Source organism: Mytilus galloprovincialis, chromosome 8, assembly GCF_965363235.1.
Source record: "Mytilus galloprovincialis chromosome 8, xbMytGall1.hap1.1, whole genome shotgun sequence".
Classification (NCBI taxonomy): Eukaryota; Metazoa; Mollusca; class Bivalvia; order Mytilida; family Mytilidae; genus Mytilus; species Mytilus galloprovincialis.
In genome coordinates this window covers 42,358,822-42,375,211 of record NC_134845.1, presented here as the reverse complement: position 1 = coordinate 42,375,211, position 16,390 = coordinate 42,358,822, and positions in this window count along the sequence as shown.

Genomic DNA, 16,390 nt, shown 5'->3' with positions numbered 1-16,390 from the left:
GGATAGCTTGTGCACAAGAATGAAAGATCTTCTTTTGACCTTGTTCAGTCGCCATCTTATAAACAAGGACAAGTCATGTAACTGATAAAATTTCTCAGAATGGAATTAAATCGATTAGTCAAATACTTTAAGTTAAAAGCTAAATAATTTAAACGAAAGTGTATCCGAAACTTGAAACCAAAAGTAATTATACGTATTCTTTTCAAATGCACTTATTAGTCAATATAGTTTTAGGATTAAATATTTCAAGGGAACATGTGTTTTTAAAAGTTGAAAACTCTGCTAATATACATTTTAGTTAACGTATGTTGTGAGGTTTGGTACCATTAAAACGTATTATCCCGCTGCAAATGTTTGAACCGTCTAAGTCAGGAATCTGATGTACAGTAGTTAACTAATTGTCGTCTGTTTATGTAGTTCATACGTGTTTCTCATTTCTCGTTTTCATATAGATTAGACCGTTGGTTTCCCCGTTTGAATGGTTTTACTTTTACACTAGTAATTTTTTGGGCCCTTTATATCTTGCTGTTCGGTTACGGTGTGAGCCAAGGATCCGTACCTTGACCTATAATTGTTACTTAGATGGAGAGTTGTCTCATTAGAACTCATACCACACCTTCCTATATCTATATACCTGGCCTTTTTTTCAAATGATTATAAAAGCCAAAAACGTCTTCATTACTAATGAAAACAGAAATCATCACCATGAAACGAGAACTGATCGCTGTAAAACGGTGAACCCTTTACGGAGGTATCATTTAACATTTGGATAGTCGGCACTAGAACCATCTTTTAAGATTGTATTCCTATATTCCTATATATAAAGTGTAACAAATAAAACCACAAAAACGTCAAATCGAACCAGTGAAAAAAAACATATTTTAGTCTTTATTCCATTGTTTTATAATTTAATTTTGGATGTAACGCGTCTTCTGATTGGCTGACGTTATTTTGTTATGAGCCCATAGACATAATTTAGTCATGTGACCGTGACGTCATGAACGTTTTTTCAAGGTTTTTTACTGTTTAAAATGGAATTTTACGCGCGTTATTCAGTGTGCACCAAATTTTTTATGTTATTTCTTCATAGACAGAAAAAATATTACACTCATTCCTTAAATGACATCATTCTTTATTAGATGACGTCTGTTGTCAATTCCATGTGGCTGACTCAGTCGCAATCCTTGACAACAACACCGCACAGAGCGGTAACGTTTCCGGTGTGTTTCAAATGTTTCATTTTTTAGAATGTTGCAATAGAATATAGAGTAAATTATAGTAATGTATTGTGAAGCTCTGTCGGTGTAAATAAGGAGTTGATGGTCGCAGTCAAATGTTTCATTTTTTAGAATGTTGCAATAGAATATAGAGAAAATTATAGTAATGTATTGTGAAGCTCTGTCGGTGTAAATAAGGAGTTGATGATCGCAAATATTCGCTTAACATGCAGGATCCGATACGCAGCAATATTGTTGCGGCTACATAGGGCTACGTAGATACAGACTAAATAACTGTCTATTGCACGTGTAGCTAGCCTAGCTGGGTCGCGTTCAATAAATATCGTAGCTGCTACACAGTGCTACGTAGATTTTGACTATTGAACGTGTAGCTATAGACTAGCTGCTACATAGATATTGATAGCAGGAAGGCTAGCTACTCGTTTAATAGACAAAAAAAAAAAAAAAAAAAAAAAAAAAAAAAACTACATAGCACTATGTAGCTGCTACAATATTGAACGCAACCCATTAATCATTTATTGAGTATATCATTAAAAACATGATTTACCATAGTAAAGAAGAAGAAAAACGTTCTGGGAGTCGTGACATCTCATGAATTCATATTCCATAAAACAGTACTACTTTTGGCAAATATATTTTATTAAAGTATATGGATTAAACATTTATTCTATGACGAACGAAGATGCATATAGGTGGTCGTTTGCATGACAAATATACAATAGTTTTTTTTTGTTTTTTTTTTCCTATCATGGTTTACTGCTTTTTCGGCTTATTGTAGTGCAAGTTATCTGAAGAAGAAAAAATGGGACACTTATTAGTTCTTTGAAGAAAAAATAGGGCACTTATTAATTCTTTTTATTGATTCATAATCTGTTTTTAAAAATTGACTCTAGAAATTAAACAATAGCCTAACATATACATAATTGTATTCGGTAAAAAAAAAAGGAACCAGTCTGATGTCGTTTCACGGGGATGGTACTTCCTGATATATATTTCACTTCAAACCGAGGTCCCACGGGATAAATTGAAAATCAAGCATACTCGTCAGTTAGAATTCATTAATTTTGTACAAATTTTAATTGACTACTTAAGTAATTTTACCGAGAATTTATGTTGCCATGATGGGTAGAAAACGACAATTTCAATAGTAGGGTAATTTGAAAGGATACGCTCAGCCAATCAAATCCCTTAATAATTCATAGCCATCGACATATTGAAAGCGCAAGTTTATTATTAGTATTTCGTGGTAAGAGAGTTTACCTCACGCGAATCGACCCATCCCCTTCAACACCGGTCCCCAGAGGGGTAGGGATAAATATTTAATGTTTCAAAATGGCAATATAATTGTGACGGTATTTTATAGATTCTGAGAGTATTTAACCGTAGAATTAGGTGTTTAGAATGTTCTCTATGCGAAACCAAACCTATTTTACACAAATCAATTGAAAAATGATACATCACTTTCAAATAAATTTATTCCTTCTATCAAATTCTATTTGTTGTTCAATCAATAAGGTATCGTTTAGAATGAACAACTTTGTCCGCTTTTATAAGGAAGCATAAAACGTGATATACCATCCTTTTCTACAAAAGTTTTGCAATGAAATATTTTGAATCGTATTTCATTCCCTGTGTTCTCAGTTTTTATGGCCATTGTTAAATCTTGTTTTTAGTAATAATCAGGTAATTAGTTGTCTCATTTTGTTTACTTATACATTTTGTTATGCGGTTACTTTTAAAGCTTATGAAAAAGAAACCGTCACTGTCCTATGTAAGTTAACATCGTCAGCCCTTTGGTTTCATGAAGATTTTTTTTTGTCGCTTTGTATTTGCTCTCAGTTTATAACCGCTTAAGCTATTACTTTAGTCAAAGTTCGTTTGTTAGGCATCTACAGTAAGAGCCATAGATGTCAATAAAACAATTTCGTTGGAAAATAATAAACGTGGATAATAAGAATGAGAATGAGAATGAATTGTGAAACCAACATTAAGAAATCTTATCAGTATAACTTTGATCTAAAAAAATATAGTGTACATGCAAAAATCATTTTCTTATCACTTACAAAAACATAGTAAGCAAGTTGAAATTTTATGAAATGCTGAATGAATACAGGATTATTCATAAAGATTTCCACGTGGCTTTTTTAATCCCACCCTTTTCTATCCATCCCTTGCTGGCGTCTAACATTCAACTTGTTTACTCTAGTTTTAAAAGTTATAAGACTTACAGAGATTTATAAATAAATATAGTGCGACAAGTGTAAAAAGAACACACACAGAAAAACTAAATCATATTTGCTTGAGATAGAAACTTTTTTCGTAAAATTTATAAAGGAGATTGGAAAGCAAGAAACATCACTCTCAAGAACAAAATACGCTTGTTCAATTCCAATGTAATAAAAACAATACGCTTATATGGAGCTGAGACTTTGGGAAGAAAAGAAAAACCTGCTTCAAAAACTTTAAGTCTTCATCAACAACTTTCGCAGGCGCATTTTTAACATCAGATTGACTGAGAAGATATATCAAATCAAGATATGTGGGAAAAGGACAACCAATCTCCAGTTCAGTTGTTGAGTTGAAAAGGAGACAGTGGAACAACATTACAAGGCCAACCTTACGGTGGAACAGGGGCAGACCAATATACACCTGGAGAAGGAACGTTTGAGCCAAGATGGAGAAATAAGGGTACACGTGGAATGTTATGGAGAGGCTAGCAAACAACAAAACAAGGTGGAGAAATATCGTTAGTGGCCTATGTTCCACAAAGGGGCAACATAATTAACCAAGACTTCACAGAAAGGCAGTATAATCACCTGTAGTTACATATCGCTTGAAATATTTACGCATTTTTGTTTAGGGGACAACTTAAACCTGTCTCCGAAGGCCCAATGAAGACCCATTGATGAACTTGCAAGGGCTGTTTTCTACCATTCGGTCGGGTTGTTGACTCTTTTACACATTCCCCTTGGTCATTCTTAATTATATTGAAATTACCGTATACATTTTGTAAATTTTAAATAGATGTGTACAAATGTTATTTAAAGCTATCGTAAAAATTATCCTATTACATTGTAAATACAAAATTTTCCAAAATACATTCTAGATCAAACTTGATATCTAAAATCCACCATCCCCTTTTTTCATCAATCTTTTTCATTTATCTGTGACTTTCCCCCATAAAGTTTATTTATTTAAAGTTGAAATTGAATTCCAGTTCCTTGTTTCATTAAAACAATGAAGACTTTTTATATGTTTTTTTTTCTTCGAGTTGTTGATAAAATTGAGAATGGAAATGGGGAATGTGTCAACTTGAAAAACAACAACCCAATCAAAGAGAAGAAAATAGCCGAAGGTCACCAATGGGTCTCCAATACAAAGATATTTTATGTAAATATGGTTTTCATGATGTATGGCTAAAACAAAGCGTAAATAATGTTGATATATTCATACATGAGTTAAAACAAAGAATGAAAGATACCTTTATTGCTGATGTTAATGCTTTTTTAATAATTCATCAAAATGTATTCTTTATAGATATATATATATGACACAGATATACTGCAATTTTATTTAGATAGACCTGTTAATCAAATATATAAACCTTTTATATGTAAATATCGTATTTCCGCCCATAGCCTCAATATAGAAACAGGCAGATATTACAATGTAGATAGAGAAAACAGATTATGTACTATGTGCAATAACAATATGGTAGAAGATGAATACCATGTTATTCTAGAATGTAATAGATATAGTGATGCAAGAAAACTATACATTAAGAAATATTATTGGCAATATCCATCCACTTTTAAACTTATACAGTTGTTATCAGTTCACAATGTGAAAGAACTTAATAATTTAGGTAAATTTTTGTTTGATATTGAAAAAATTCGTAATATGTAGTAAATTAGTTGTATTAATTATTTATCATATGAATTTATTTTCATTCTCCGCCATACATGTATTGTGTATAATTATTGTATTTATATTTCACTGATGCATTCAAAAAAAATATTGTAAAATTGTATATTCTATAAGTTGTATTATTGTTATTACAGCGAGAAAATCCCGCATGCATATATATATTGTGAATAGACGAGTTCGATCATGTAAACATCTATGCAACCTCCTCGGCTTCAGTATTTTTTGCTCCTCTAACATTCTCTTGTTTATGTATAATTGTTGTCTTTAAAGAATGTGTCAGCTTATATGTAAATATAGAAGGTAACGGTTTAGATAACTTATAAAAACAAATAATTTTTCATTATTACATTTAATATTATTATTAATTTCATAATCATCATTTTTATTATTATCAGACTCGTATTATACAAATATTATTATATGAGTCTTACATGAATATACCTATTAACGAGGATTAACCTAATAATTATGTCAATCCGGAACAAAATAGCCACAGGTTATGGTGAGACATTAGATTGTGAGGCTGATTTGCCACTTCACGCTAACAAATGGTCATCAAACGGCTATAAATTTAATTGGTCAAATGCAGTTTGCCCTCAGACACATTTATGATATCAGGATTTTATCAGGATTTTTCATCTTTAATAATATTTGTAGTCAATTTGACGATGGAAGCTTTAGTTACGATATATGATATAACATGGAACCGTGGTTTCATTTTTTACAAATGTTAATTTAAATGTAATCGTAAAAATACGAGAACTCCAATTTATGTGGAGAAAAAATGGCGAAGTCGTAAAAATATTGATATCATATCATGTATAAAAATCAGAAACTATTTTAACGGTATTAAATGTGAATTAATAATGTATTATATCAAACCATTAGCATAAAAGTAAAAAAAAAACACTACAAAATTAAATTTCTGCTGTTAATGTTATTGCTTTGTCAAATAATAATAAAATATTAAACAAATTAAATAAAACGTAATATAAAATGTTAAGAATGGTACCCTTTGTCACATGCAGTGCACGTAAATGATGCACCTATTGTTTGCATTTCAACGGTTTGCTACAAAGTGCAGTGACAAGTCAAACAAAGTCAAATTAAAATAGAACTAATTTCTACAGAAAAAGACCCGCTCAATGCATGCCCTCATGAAAAAAACCCAGATCAAAATTAAAAACATTAACTGTATATACTGATTCTAAACAAATATTTAATTATCTCGTATTTTTCTTCAAAGCATATTTATGAGCTATGAGTTGGTGTATTACTGCTGAAATTTATCTCTTCGACCTGTGAGTTTTGAATTATATTCCAGATTTTTGTAACAAAGGTGAAGAAAATAACACGGGAAAACTCCTTAACCCCATCTTCGCTAGCCAAGGGTTACGATCCACTTCCCTCCTCTCCAGGAGAGAAGTGGATCGTAACCGTTCATACTTTGCCAAAACATAGTATCTATTAATATATGTTGAAAAATATAAAAAAAATAATAGGTCATCGCGCATTTTCTCAAGCTACAGGACGTGACAACATGACATATTTTGTATGGATTATACAGGAAAAAACACCATTTTGTGATTAGAAACTAAAAAAATGATAGAACTGTTAAATACTTCAGGAAAAGATAGCTTTCAGACAATGCTTTGAGCATATCAAAAGAAAAGATAGGGTCACCGTACGTTTTTTTCGGCTAAAATACAAAATAGGAAAATTTCATGTAGAATCCCTCAGAAAATGCACTGTTTTAGAGCTACCTCCCCTTGAAATGCCAATTGAAAAAAAAAACAATTAAAACTAATCAACATTTGCAAAAATATTAATAGTTGTTAGTTATATTCTTATAAATTGGTTCTTTTAAATGCAAATTCACATTAAATATCTGCATTCTGGCATCACATTTTGCTAACTTGATAGAAAATATGGACCTTTGGAAGTTGCGTTTTGGTGTTTTGGTGTGATGACTGGAAGCTTGAAGTCCATAGATTGAAAACCAAAGTAGTGCAGTTTAGAAATCCTTCGATACCTCGGTCAGACTTTGATTTTGAAAGTGGAACACACAACTTAGAATATATTGACTCATACAAATATTTGGTACTTCGGTTCGATGAGTTCTTTTAAAATACTAGAAAAGGCAGTTACAGAACTTTCTAAATCAGCCAGTAGAGCTTTGGGACCCCTTTTTGGTAAATTCATAGCGACAGGTGGTATGACCCGGAACGACTTAAATTTATCACAAACATTATACGACGATGGTAGAACCAGTTTTATTCTATGGTAGTGCTGCTTAGGGTTACAAATCCCACTGAGTAATTAACAATACAGAACAAAGCTGCAAAATACTTTCTTGCAGTTGGGAAGCGAAACCCCAACACAGCGGTGCGCGGAGATCTTGGACTTGCCTCATGTTATACGAAGCAAAAACTATCATGCCTACGTCTAAAATGTAAGATCATACGAGTTAACGATGATAGACTTATATCAAAAGTAGCAGCGTGGGCCTTATAAGTGAAAAACTAACGAATTTTGAGCAGGCTTATTTCGAGAAAGATTTATATGACGACAGAAACAATGCTATCGGAAAAAAGCTAAGGACTTACCGTATTTACAAGCAAAGTGTTAAAACAGAACAGTATATTCTCTCGCTTTTACCTAGAAACGTAACGCGAACTATGGCATTATTCCGCAGTGGATCGCTACCCCTAGCTGTAGAGACAGGGAGATACACCAGACCGCAGATTCCATTGAATAATAGACTATGTAAATATTGTAAATTGAATGATATTGAACATGAAACTCACTTTTTAGCTCACCTGGCCCAAAGGGCCAAGTGAGCTTTTCTCATCACTTGGCGTCCGGCGTCCGTCTTCGTCCGTCGTCGTCCTGCGTTAACTTTTACAAAAATCTTCTCCTCTGAAACTACTGGGCCAAATTTAACCAAACTTGGCCACAATCATCATTGGGGTATCTAGCTTAAAAAATGTGTCCGGTGACCCGTCCAACCAACCAAGATGGCCGCCATGGCTAAAAATAGAACATAGGGGTAAAATGCAGTTTTTGGCTTATAACTCAAAAACCAAAGCATTTAGAGCAAATCTGACATGGGGTAATATTGTTCAACAGGTCAAGATCTATCTGCCCTGAATTTTTCAGATGAATCGGACATTTCGTTGTTGGGTTGCTGCCCCTGAAATGGTAATTTTAGGTAATTTTTGCTGTTTTTGGCTATTATCTTGAATATTATTATAGATAGAGATAAACTGTAAACAGCAATAATGTTCAGCAAAGTAAGATCTACAAATAAGTCAACAAGATCAAAATGGTCAGTTGACCACTTTAGGAGTTATTGCCCTTTATAGTCAATTTTTAACCATTTTTCGTAAATCTTAGTAATCTTTTAGAAAAATCTTCTCCTCTGAAACTACTGGGTCAAATTTAACCAAACTTGGCCATAATCATCATTGGGGTATCTAGTTTGAAAAATGTGTCCGGTGCCCCGCCCAACCAACCAAGATGGCCGCCATGGCTAAAAATAGAACATAGGGGTAAAATGCAGTTTTTGGCTTATAACTCAAAAACCAAAGCATTTAGAGCAAATCTGACATGGGGTAATATTGTTCAACAGGTCAAGATCTATCTGCCCTGAAATTTTCAGATGAATCGGACATTTCGTTGTTGGGTTGCTGCCCCTGAAATGGTAATTTTAAGGAAATTTTGCTGTTTTTGGTTATTATCTTGAATATTATTATAGATAGAGATAAACTGTAAACAGCAATAATGTTCAGCAAAGTAAGATCTACAAATAAGTCAACAAGATCAAAATGGTCAGTTGACCACTTTAGGAGTTATTGCCCTTTATAGTCAATTTTTAACCATTTTTCGTAAATCTTAGTAATCTTTTAGAAAAATCTTCTCCTCTGAAACTACTGGGTCAAATTTAACCAAACTTGGCCATAATCATCATTGGGGTATCTAGTTTAAAAAATGTGTCCGGTGCCCCGCCCAACCAACCAAGATGGCCGCCATGGCTAAAAATAGAACATAGGGGTAAAATGCAGTTTTTGGCTTATAACTCAAAAACCAAAGCATTTAGAGCAAATCTGACATGGGGTAATATTGTTCAACAGGTCAAGATCTATCTGCCCTGAAATTTTCAGATGAATCGGACATTTCGTTGTTGGGTTGCTGCCCCTGAAATGGTAATTTTAAGGAAATTTTGCTGTTTTTGGTTATTATATTGAATATTATTATAGATAGAGATAAACTGTAAACAGCAATAATGTTCAGCAAAGTAAGATCTACAAATAAGTCAACATGATCAAAATGGTCAGTTGACCACTTTAGGAGTTATTGCCCTTTATAGTCAATTTTTAACCATTTTTCGTAAATCTTAGTAATCTTTTAGAAAAATCTTCTCCTCTGAAACTACTGGGTCAAATTTAACCAAACTTGGCCATAATCATCATTGGGGTATCTAGCTTAAAAAATGTGTCCGGTGCCCCGCCCAACCAACCAAGATGGCCGCCATGGCTAAAAATAGAACATAGGGGTAAAATGCAGTTTTTGGCTTATAACTCAAAAACCAAAGCATTTAGAGCAAATCTGACACCAGTAAAATTGTTCATCAGATCAAGATCTATCTGCCCTGAAATTTTCAGATGAATCTGACATTCCGTTGTTGGGTTGCTGCCCCTGAAATGGTAATTTTAAGGAAATTTTGCTGTTTTTGGTTATTATCTTGAATATTATTATAGATAGTCAGAGATAAACTGTAAACAGCAATAATGTTCAGCAAAGTAAGATCTACAAATAAGTCAACATGACCAAAATGGTCAGTTGACCACTTTAGGAGTTATTGCCCTTTATAGTCAATTTTTTAACCATTTTTAGCTCACCTGGCCCGAAGGGCCAAGTGAGCTTTTCCCATCACTTGGCGTCCGTCGTCCGTCGTTAGGTCGTCGTTAACTTTTACAAAAATCTTCTCCTCTGAAACTACTGGGACAAATTAAACCAAACTTGGCCACAATCATCATTGGGGTATCTAGTTTAAAAAATTTGTGTTGTGACCCGGCCAACCAACCAAGATGGCCGCCATGGCTAAAAATAGAACATAGGGGTAAAATGCAGTTTTTGGCTTATAACTCAAAAACCAAAGCATTTAGAGCAAATCTGACAGGGGTAAAATTGTTTATCAGGTCAAGATCTATCTGCCCTCAAATTTTCAGATGAATCAGACAACCCGTTATTGGGTTGCTGCCCCTGAACTGGTAATTTTAGGTAATTTTTGCTGTTTTTGGCTATTATCTTGAATATTATTATAGATAGAGATAAACTGTAAACAGCAATAATGTTCAGCAAAGTAAGATTTACAAATAAGTCAACATGACCAAAATGGTCAGTTGACCCCTTTAGGAGTTCTTGCCCTTTATAGTCAATTTTTAACCATTTTTCGTAAATCTTAGTAATCTTTTACAAAAATCTTCTCCTCTGAAACTACTGGGCCAAATTAATCCGAACTTGGCCACAATCATCTTTGGGATATCAAGTTTAAAAAATGTGTGGCGTGACCCGGCCAACCAACCAAGATGGCCGCCATGGCTAAAAATAGAACATAGGGGTAAAATGCAGTTTTTGGCTTATAATTCAAAAACCAAAGCATTTAGAGCAAATCTGACATGCTTTGAAAGTGTTTATCAGGTCAAGATCTATCTGTCCTGAAATTTTCAGATGAATCAGACAACCTGTTTTTGGGTTGCTGCCCCTGAATTGGTAATTTTTAGGAAATTTTGCTGTTTTTGGTTATTATCTTGAATATTATTATAGATAGAGATAAACTGTAAACAGCAATAATGTTCAGCAAAGTAAGATTTACAAATAAGTCAGCATGACCAAAATGGTCAGTTGACCCCTGAAGGAGTTCTTGCCCTTTATAGTCAATTCTTAACCATTTTTTCGTAAATCTTAGTAATCTTTTACAAAAATCTTCTCCTCTGAAACTACTGGGCCAAATTAAACTAAACTTGGCCACATTGGGGTAACTTGTTTAAAAAATGTGTGGCGTGACCTGGCCAATCAACCAAAATGGCTGCCACGGCTAATAATAGAACTTAGGGGTAAAATGCAGTTTTTGGCTTATAACTCAAAAACCGAAGCATTAAGAGAAAATCTGACAGGGTTTAATTGTTAATCAGGTCAAGATCTATCTGCCCTGATGTTTTCACATGGATCGGACAACCCGTTGTTAATTTAGGTTACTGTCCTGAATTGGTAATTTTAAGGAAATTTTGCCGTTTTTTGTTATTATCTTGAATATTATTATAGATAGAGATAAACTGTATACAGCAATAACGTTCAGCAAAATAAGATCTACAAATAAGTTAATATGACCAAAATAGTCAATTGACCCCTTAAGGAGTTATTGCCCTTTATAGTTAATTTTTAACATTTTTCATAAATTTTTGTTAATTTTTAGAAAATATTTTACACTGTAATTACTGGGCCAAGTTCATCATAGATAGAGATAATTGTAGCAACAAGAATGTTCAGTAAAGTAAGATCTACAAACACATCACTATCACCAAAACACAATTATGTCATGAATTTATCCGTGTCCATTGTTTAATATGCACAAGACCAAGGTGAGCGACACAGGCTCTTTAGAGCCTCTAGTTTTAATGGTTTTCACTCTGTATGAAGACATTAGTTATGAATTGTTTCAAAAGGCACGTCAATGTATTAAAAATTTTGAAAACATGAGTACAGAGCTCAAGTTCAATGCTTTAATGACTTGTAATGACATTCAAGTAACACTGTCCTACTCTATTCAAAAATTTTATGTCAGGAGAAAAAGTTTTTTATAACATATAATTGTCCATAAAGCCTATTATTTCTATCAGGGTAAAAAAATAGTTTTAAGAAAATATATATTAATTAAGGGAAATAACTTTTGGTACATAAAAAAAAATAATAAAAAAATTAAAGTACACGTATATTATTGTAATAGTTTACATAATATGTCGATAGAACATTTTAAATATTTATTTTTTTTTGAAAATGGTTGAAAGTGGTTTAAATGTACTGTTGATTCCATTTACTTTGTCTTTTTTCTATCACTTTTATTAACTTTAAATTATAATATAAAGTAATAGTTTATTCTTATCGCAGTTTAACACATAATTTTGTTTTAGTCGTTAGACGCAATTTTTAAACTAGGTGTATTTAACATTTAAAATCTAAATTTTTTATTAGTCCGTTTATCAGGTTTGCAAAATAAATACGTGAGATTTCTTATAATTTCCTTTTTTTTTTATATATATATATTATTTCTTATTTTTTTACATTGTGTGATTGAGCTGTTTTATATGTATATAACAGTGTCTCATAATCCTTTTTAGGCTGGGTGTTGATCTTTTTTTTTATGTGATTGTACTTATATTTTACTATTGTGAAGATCAATACGTGACACTTTAATAAAATAAAATTTATCTTATCTCTTTCTGTATAATTCAAAAGGCGTTTTGGTTTTAATATTATTCTTTTTTGCATTAGAAAATTGAATATAATTTTGAAATACATGTATGTAAAATGAGAAAATTTTCCATAACCATAAATATTATGGATGGTAAAGGATTCATAAACAAATGTTTTGTTTATATTATGTTTAAAAAACAACTTAGATTTTAACATTTTGTGATATTTATACTTTTAACCCGTTCGTCAAATGTGTATTATAAAAGTATGTTACTTGTATATAATGTATAACCAATCTGATTAAAATATACAGATCATGTGTCTAAATTTTGCTTTTAAACACCGATCAGACCATTTGGGTGAAAGAAAATTGAAAAAGAAATGTTCAGATTTTAATTAATTGGGACTTTTGTTTAGACACTTCGTAGTGAAAAACACAACTTTTTATTGGATCAAAGATTTTTTACTGGTTTTTAGCAAAAATCTAAACAGATGTAGGAGTGTCATTTACACATAAATTTTGATATACATACATACACATTCTAATTTAGAAAAAAACGGGCCTTAGAAGTTTAGACTTGTAGGTCGAAATATAAAAGATGGACATTTCTGAAGTTTCAATTCCTCTTTTCTATCAGCAAACTAATTGCGTCCAATAGTTGCATTGTACGCAATGCCAGTGATCAAATGTCGATATCGATCGTTTATTATTTATTTTTAGATTTGATTTTTGATTTTTAGCAGAGCGTATACCAATTAGATTTATAGTCAATTTGTTCTCGTCCTGAATGAAATATTTGTTACTGAACGTTATTTAAACACAGATTGAAGCAATGATCTGCACATCTTCCGATCTGGTCAAAATCGGACAAGGAGTCAATTCTAGGTTTGCAGAAATAACAGAACTATGAAATTTTGTATGTTGTTTTTTTGTAATTATGATGTTTTTTTTAAAAACAAGTGACTGATTGCAGAGTATAGGTACATGCTTTTTTTCACTTTATGTTTTTTTTTACAAAATGGAGAATTGCAATTATCTGTTGTAGCAATGGATACGACACATGTAAATTAGAAAAAAACTAGACTGGCTGAAGGCTTAAAGTACAATTCAATTGTGCAGTTTAAACGAGGTTGTTAGTGCACACCTGATATGTGCACTTTCCACATTATACCACAGCAAGATCAAAGGGATTTTGTCTATGTCATGTGCTAATGAGCATGGAGCATGCATGAAAGAATTATTTTTTATTACACAGTTGAGGAGCACAAAGTTTTGCTAAATCTTGCGTTGTCCACCTGCATGGAGATACAAAAACTTTGAGTCTTTTCAAATAATATTGACATTTAAACGATCAATATGATGATATTTAATGTAAGCACAAGAATACGTAAATTGCTGATATCTAATTTTATTTCCTTTACCAGTGTAGTTTCTTTAAATTAAAGGGTTAAGCTTTCTAATAAAACCAATAAGGCTATCAGATTTTTCGAAATTTCGAAAGTCAGATGATTTTGACGAAATTACCGAAAAAATACAAATTTTAAAATAAAACAAGTATACGTATATTTGCCATTATATTGACAATTCCAATGCCAAAATATCAATTTTAGAAAATCTTAAAGTTGTCAGAAAATTTCACCGCAATTCCTAAATATCTCAATTTTGATTCTCATTCTTCTTTAAAATAAACACGATAAACCTAGTTTGGATTGCCTAATATTGTTTTTATTTTGTTTGAAGATTTTAAAAGACTTCATCTTGATCAGTAACATGTCTCAATATTAAACAAGAGGCTCTCGAGAGCATGAATCGCTATTCTATTTAAATGTTTTTTGTTTCTATCATATTTTCTTCAAAAGCAAAAAATAAATGTATTTTACCCCTATGTTCAATTTTAGCCATAGTGGCTATAATTGACGTATAAGGAATTAAAATACAAAATTTGTACTAGATACTCTGAAACTCATTTAGCCTATGTTTGGCTGAAATTGATTCAGCAGTTTTATAGAAGATTTTTAGAAATTAAGCGAACTAGACTGACCAAATAGTGAAAAATCGTCTTTTAACGGCAATAACTCCTTAAGGGGTCAATCGACAATTTTAGTCATATTAACTTATTTAAAGATCTTACTTTGCTGTTCACAGTTTATCTTTAGCATTAATAATATTCAAGATAATAATCAAAAACTCCTTAAAATTACTCATTTAGTGACAGCAACTTAACAAAGTTGTTAGATTCATCTGAAAATTTCATAGCTGATAGAACTTGGCTAAATGAACATTTTTTTACCGCACATCATATTTGCTCTAAATGCTTTAAATATATATATAGTTTGAGATATAAGTTTGGTTGGAATTTTCCCATAGTTTCAGAGGAGAAGATTTAAGTTATAAAACAGGATAAACTAATTGTGTAAAATTGTCCTAAAAGGGCACATACTCCTTATTGAGTCAATTGACAAATTTTGTCATATTAACTTATTTGTAGGTCTTAATTACTTTGCTGTTTACAGTTTATCTAAATCATCAATAATAACCAAGATAATAACCAAATAAAAATTGAGAATGGAAATGGGGAATGTGCCAAAGAGACAACAACCCGACCATAGAGCAGACAACAGCAGAAGGTCACCAACAGGTCTTCAATGCAACGAGAAATTCTCGCACCCGGAGGCGTCCTTCAGCTAGCCCCTAAACAAATATATACTGGTTCAGTGATAATGAACACCATACTAAACTCCAAATTGTACACAAGGAACTAAAAGTTAAATAATACAAGACTAACAAAGACCAGAGGCTCCTGACTTGGGACAGGCGCAAAAATGCGGCGGGGTTAAACATGTTTGTGAGATCTCAACTAGACAATGCTGAAAAGTAAACGCATAACAAAAAACTGCAAAATTTCCATAAAATTACCAATTTAGTAGCAGCAACTCAACAAAGAGTTGTTAGATTCATCTGAAAATTCCAGGGTTGATAGGTCTTCAGCTAATGAACACTTTTACATCATGTCAGATGTGAGCTTAAGAATGACTTAAAATTCTTCACTGCGAAATATAACTTTCCTATTTATAAGTAAACATGACTAACAAGTCTATCTATGATTATAATATTAAAGTCAAAAGTATAACAGAAAAATGACATCGAAATAATTTCATTCGTAACTATTCATTTATTATTATTATTTCATCAATGCAATTTTCAATCTAGGAATCTAGAAAAAAACTACGGGTTCCAGAGAAGAGCCCGTATCTCCCACCTGGGTGAACTTCAACTCTCCGTCAGTTTTATGTTATAGAATATATACATAATTCATGACTTAAATCTCGTTTTTTTAATATCTGTGTTGCTGATAACTTTACTTTTTTCCATCTCTCTACAAATTGAAGTTTTTTACTTACACGGTCGATTTCCATTTCTCTCAATCTACGTTAGTTATTGTTCAATCGGTATAATCGGCATTTATGGGCAATAAAATTGAGAAAGGAATGACTGCTGATAGAATTGGACTGATAATTTTGGCAACGTTGACAATTTCTAGATCTTACCTTGTTGATAATTTGAATTTTTACAGTTTGTTTCAATCTTAATTATTTTTTTCCTTTTTATCAAAACGCAAAAACTGATAAAATTGTAATAAAAGAACAATAACTCTTATATTATAAAACAGTAACGTACAATCATTCTTATAAGCAGTCAACTAATGATTTACGCCACGAATATGTTTTTGTAGACCTTACATGTCTTG